This window comes from Harpia harpyja, chromosome Z (assembly GCF_026419915.1).
Source record: "Harpia harpyja isolate bHarHar1 chromosome Z, bHarHar1 primary haplotype, whole genome shotgun sequence".
Lineage (NCBI taxonomy): Eukaryota > Metazoa > Chordata > Aves > Accipitriformes > Accipitridae > Harpia > Harpia harpyja.
The window spans coordinates 89199933-89206384 of record NC_068969.1 but is presented as its reverse complement, the minus strand read 5'-3'; positions in this window follow the sequence as shown (position 1 = coordinate 89206384).

The following is a 6452-nucleotide window of genomic DNA, read 5'->3' as shown; positions in this document are numbered from 1 at the left end:
TTTCCAATGTTTCCAGGAAAAAGAACAGTCAAAATATAAGTCCTTAATTTTTGAATAATTTTCTCCCTGTTTTTTGACTTTGCATTCAGCAATGTAGGTGCCATACCGATGCCCGTATCATAGTTAAGTGATTAGACTACGGGGGTGGGTAGCAACTTCATTATTTACCTTTGACTTCATCACCTCTGTTCTTTACACAGGTAGGTCTTTCTTTGCTGAAAATGGACCTGAGGCATGATCCACAAACACCTTTCTCTCTGTGACAAAAATGGCTGAACTTAGTTTATGGCAAAGCAAATACAAAGGTTTATTTGGGCTGGAACTTAGATTATAGGCAGTTATCTGCCATTCTGCTCTCACAGGGATTTTTTTTGCCTTAGTAAAGCTCAGACATCCCTTTCCTCTCCCTCTCTTCCCGTTCCTCACTCCTCCTGAAAAAGATTCCTCTTGTAAGTTATTTCACAAATTTGAAATGCACATACATTTGCACGTATTAGATGGTTTCCTCTGTCTTTGTTCTGCTGAAGAAGCCCCATGCTGGCTTTCTTCCACACAACCTGCCCCGTGCTGGCTGCATGGAGCATCTGGACTATGAGTTAACCTGATTTTCCCTTTCAGGAAGGATGTGTGGGCAGAGCACTAGTGCTGCTCCTGGCTGTCAGCACTAGTGTACCTGTCCAGCCCACCATTTTGTTAGCAGCTGAAAACAGCAAAAATGCTGAGTGCATTCTAACATGGAAAAGTTAAGTGAGGAAGAAAAGGAAATAATGAGCTTTAATGAAAAAGATGGAGAGACAACATTTGTACAACATGTCTTGCTAATGAATTTATTAAGCTGGACGTGGAGTCAGGAGGATAGTATATACAAACATAAAGGCCTCACGACGTATTTTCTTTGATATTGGAATAAAAGGATGTGAAAGGAAAGACTAGAAAGTAGACACCTAATCTGTAACTGTAATTAAAACAGACTTGGCCTGTTGAGCATTTCTATGGCTGCTATGTCATTACTGTGGCATTTGAATCAGAATGTATAAACATGAGAAAACCGGCATTTGGGCAGCAAATGTGGAGTATATATGGCACACTAATGTGTGTTTACAGTGTGACCTTGATTTTTAGTTCAGATATAATATCTGTTTCTATTTGGTGTTTTTATAGAACTTGCGTCATTCTTGGTGCTCATAATTTCCATACACGTAGAAATGATACTTCAGAACAATATGATCTGTTAATAAGATGCATTAAGTCTGTACTGAAAGTACCCCAGCATTGTTTGGTATTTCAAGCTGATAGCTGAACGCTCTTTCCTGGTCCTGTTTTTTCAGAACTGCTGGGCTCTTTGATTTTTCTATGGCTAAAGTATACTAATCTTCATAGTACCACTCCTTCTTAGAAAAGGGAGAAAGCAAAACATGTGAAACTTTGGATGAAGCATTTTCTCAAGTGAGACAGTGTATTGGGTTTGCATGGCAAGGTTTTGGTATCAGGGAGGCTACAGGGGTGGCTTCTGCGAGAAGCTGCCAGAAGCTTCCCCCATGTCTGACAGAGCCAATGCCAGCCGGCTCCAAGATGGACCCGCTGCTGGCCAAGGCTGAGCCCATCAGCGATGGTGGTAGTGCCTCTGGGATCACATATTTAAGAAGGGGAAAAAAACCTGCTGCACAGCAGCAGCTGGGAGAGAGGACCGAGAACATGTGAGAGAAACAGCCCTGCAGACACCCAGGAGGGGGAGGAGGTGCTCCAGGCGCCGGAGCAGAGATTCCCCTGCAGCCTGTGGGGAAGACCATGGTGAGGCAGGCTGTCCCCCTGCAGCCCATGGAGGTCCACAGTGGAGCAGATATCCACCTGCAGCCCGTGGAGGACCCCAAGCCAGAGCAGGCGGGTGCCTGAAGGAGGCTGTGACCCTGTGGGAAGCCCACACTGGAGCAGGATCCTGGCAGGACCTGCGGATCTGTGGAGAGAGGAGCCCACGTTGGAGCAGGTTTTCTGGCAGGACTTGTGACCCCGTGGGGGACCCACACTGGAGCAGTCTGTGCCTGAAGGACTGCAGGCCACAGAAGGGACCCATGCTGGAGCAGTTCGTGAAGGACTGCAGCCTGTGGGAAGGACTCATGTTGGGGAAGTTCGCAAATGACTGTCTCCCATGGAGCAGGGGAGGAGTGTGAGGAGTTCTCCCCTTGAGGAGGAAGGAGCAGCAGAGACAATGTGTGATGAACTGACCACAACCCCCATTCCCCATCCCCCTGTGCTGCTGGGGGGAGTAGGTAGAGAAAATCAGGAGTGAAGTCAAGCCTCGTAAGAAGGGAGTGGTGGGAGGAAGGTGTTTTTAAGATTTGGTTTTATTTCTCATTATCCTACTCTGGTTTGATTGGTAATAAATTAAAGTAATTTCCCCAAGTTCAGTTTTTTTTCCCCATGATGGTAAGTGGTGAGTGATCTCTCCCTGTCCTTATCTCGACCCACAAGCCTTTCGTTATATTTTCTCTCCCCTGTCCAGCTGAGGAGGGGAGTGATAGAGCGGCTTTAGTGGGCACCTGGTGTCCAGCCAGGGTCAACCCCCCACAGACAGGAAGGATCCAGATGGTATATTGTAAAGGGAGACAGGGACAATAAATTTTCTTGCTACAGAGCTGCTACGTATGTGTCTTAGCAGAGATCTGCTTAAATGGAAATGCTTGCCTATAGCATGGTTGCTGCTGCCATCTCTGATCGAGGTAAGCTAAACTTGAGTTAGTATATTTTGAAAATGAAAATAATTTAGGAAAAAATACCTGGAGCCTGTATCAGTTTCTCTTGTGTAAAAAACAGGTGCTCTGAAAAATCTTGAAAATGTACTGCAGCTTGTCTAAGGGGTTACAAAAAGACTCAGGAGACTGTGCTATTTGCATCAGAGAGGGCGGAAGAAGGAGCCTCTGGATTTTTTGCTCAGGGCAGGTCAATGGTTTTTAATGATGCTTTCTGTGTTATTTGTAGAAACCAATTTAAAGACACGCTAATTTGAAAAACTAGTGACTGACTTCCACCTTGCACCTCAAGTGTTTGCTATAACACATATGAGTTTATTTAAAAGACTCTTCCCTTGGCTATAATTAGAGACCTCATTGTGATTTAGTTAAAGGCAGCAGCTTTTCTATTGCTGAATCTCTTTTCTCTGCCTAAGTTTGTTCTCTGAGATGGAAAGGATGACAAGTCTAAGCTTTACCTGGGGTGATGAGAAGATTAGAGAGTATACAGAGATGCTGCAGGTGGCATTATTACCACCATAGCATAGCAGCTGGGAAATAAGAATAACTGCATCTTATACTGTAGAGGTTCAAGTCACCATTTATTCATAAACATAATAGGAATTGAAAATCATACAGTTGGAAATAACTACATGCAAATATTGCAGCGCTAAATTGCTAGGGGCCATAGGAAGTAGGATGAAATACAGGTGGTATATGCATTTTTATCTGACGTATGAAAAAATTAGCTGTAGGTGAATTGCAAGACCTTTCAGTTAGCAGAGAAGTAGAAGTCCTCCTACAGAGGTTTGAAATGGCAGAATTGAAGGCATAAGCTTATTTTCTCCAATAAATGTTATGCTTGCTTTTGTTTCCTACAGTTGTTTCTTACCTTTTAATACAGCAGTTCCAGCTCCTTTATGGCCTTATGATACCCATATCAATTAAATTTTATCACATACCTCTCATTTACTCCAAGGTGCTTTGGAGTCCAGAACTTGCTTTCTGTCCTGTAGCAGGTCTAAGGGCTCTTAACACAATCAGCATGTGGCATGGCTGAATTTCCATTTAATTGGCTTTAGCAGGACATGTGCATGTGGTCATCTACCCTGGGCCTGAACTGGTACAACAGTTATGAACTTCCATCACTAGGAGATTACCCATATTTTACTCTGCTTGTGTATCAAGGAAAAATTATCAAAGATATCCTTTGCTCCTATGCCAAACTTAACTTCTTCCTCTTGTCTTGAATTCTGCTTGGTATAGGCTATATATAAAAAAACTGTATCAAGAAGATACATCCAAAGGGGTAAAATTATGTACATCACCAAAAAAGGGGGAAAAAAAAAAAAAGGTGGTTTAGAAAAGTCATTTCAAGTAATTGAAAAAACAGATGATGCTGGGACTGAACATGGGATAAAATACATGCAGCTGTTATCGCAGCCAGTTGGAGAGTCACTTCTCTGACTTTTGTATTGCTAATAATGTTCTTAAAAATGCACTCTTATTTCCAAACATTTGCTCAACTGGGATGTGAATGCCTGCAATTGGTAAAACTTCATCCTTCTTCTCTGCAGAACAGAGTTGTACCCTGTGAAACTATGAGCAGGTTTAGATAGTTAATTTTTTTGCCAGGCCTCAGATTCCAGACTTCTTATAAGGTAGGGCAGAACCAGAAAAGCATCTGGCTGTCGGCATGCAAGTGATTGGATAACAGCTCCCGAGGATGGAGGTGCCTCCAGAAACCAAGCTGGAGCAGGAGTCAGCCCACTCAGCCGGCAGAGCAAACACTGCCTCTGTTTCATTTTATCAGACCACATTAGCATTATAATTTTCAAGACCAGCCAGCTAATTGTATTACTTGTGTTGTTTTCATTGGCTGAAGATCTTGGAATTCTCTCTTATGGCTTTCTTAAATGAAGATTTATTTAAAATCTCTGTATGTATATTTTGGGAACAGACACAGCATGTCTTCTTGTACCGCATGCCTTGTTCTCATTTGAAACCAATGCAGCCAAATCAGGTTCTGAAGCCATAAAGCCATAAAGAGCCAAAGACATGAAGAACTGAGTCATCCTAAAATTAAGTAGCCGTAGCGTTTTGTTTCTCTATGGTCATTAAGTGGACAGTTTTATACTCAGTTTCAGAAACCTGAGGCATTTTGTAAATTGGAATAGCAAGAAGTGGAGATATTAAAGAAAAATTTACCCGGAGGACTTACCTGGAAGTTTTTGTTTCAGTCTACATGAAGTGAGACACTTTAATTTCAGTTGCTGGACAGACATGCACACCACAGAGCTGCTGCTGGCACTGTGGCTCTGTTGCCACCTTCCCCGGTGCCTCTGAGGCTGCACTCTCCCTCCTGGTGAGGCACTGCTCACTGCAGTCACCAGGGGAGAGGGCAGAAGAGCTGGCCTCTGTCCCACCACTCTAGAAATAAGTCTTTGGGCAGTGATCCTACCTAGCAGCACTTAAAGGCTGTTGGAGTAGATAAACATGACAGACAGGCGTGCAGAGGTGTTCCCTTCAGATGACCAGATGCAGAAAGTGGAGGTTTGGGTTTTGTTAAGGAAATGCGTTGGACTCTGCGAGCTATTTTAACCTGCAGCAGGAACTCACTCGCTTAGCCTGAGAGTATTTGGCCACCATTTCATCAAAACAGTTTTCTCTGCTGACGTAATGCTACTGTTTTTGTTTCGTAGGGGTTTCTAGGCAGATTTTTTTCAAATCTACTTCAAATTTCTTAACAACTGAACTGCTGAGTTCTTCATGGTGGTCAAATCCAGCTGAGGGGTAGAGTGATATGAACTTGATTTGACAAGGATTTCAGCTGCCTTAGAGGCTTTCCACAATTGCCAGGTTAGCCGATGGTAGCGTGAAGTTTGGTTGTTGCTTACAGACAGTTTAAAAATTAAACTGAAACTTTTCCTGTTAAACAAGTGGCACTTTGCATAATGTCTGAGAGAGATGGTTCTGAGTATCCAATCTCCTGGTGGCTGGTGCCTTCTTCTCTGACGGAGGCATGATGAGGCAGTGAACCTTTGCGCTTCAGGAAGCACAGTGACTGCTGGCTATGAGGAGAGAGGATCTGTGTCCTCTTTTGGGTGCTGTTAACTGAGCTGAATGTCCGAGGCTGGGTTAGCCGGCAAGACTGGTGAGAATATCATGTTTGTCTACCCAGTCAAGGCATAGGGATGAGGGAAGCGCCTGATCAGACAGTTCAGTTAAGATTTGGCTTGTTTTGCACAGAGTCATAAGGTGATGTAGTCCTGGAGTGCTATCAGTCAAAGGGTAGGGCATCCAGCAGCTTCTCTTGTCTCCAAGGTTGGGATGGGGGTGAGTTAGAAGAATGGCTGTATAGCTGCTGAGTCCAATCCTGGGTGATTACATTGCTTCACAACAAACTGGTCCTGAAGTCTTTCTAAGAGTGGATTAATTCTCCTTTCCTCTGGCTGCTGCGGAAATGTTCCTGCAAAATCCTTCTGTTTTCAAATGAGTCTGTTATTGTGATTAGACATTTGATCATGTTCTTCATTTTTGTGATATGTACAGAAAAGCCAATCCATATGCATCTCCTTGCTAAGAAGTCCTGGAAGGCATAACCAGGCCATTGTTCATTGCTGCAGTTGACCCCGCTGATGCGAAGGAACCATGTGCTGAATGTTTAATGGAAAACAAGTTATGGATGAGTGGCTTGACCAGATGAAAGTAGAATAACACCCAGAG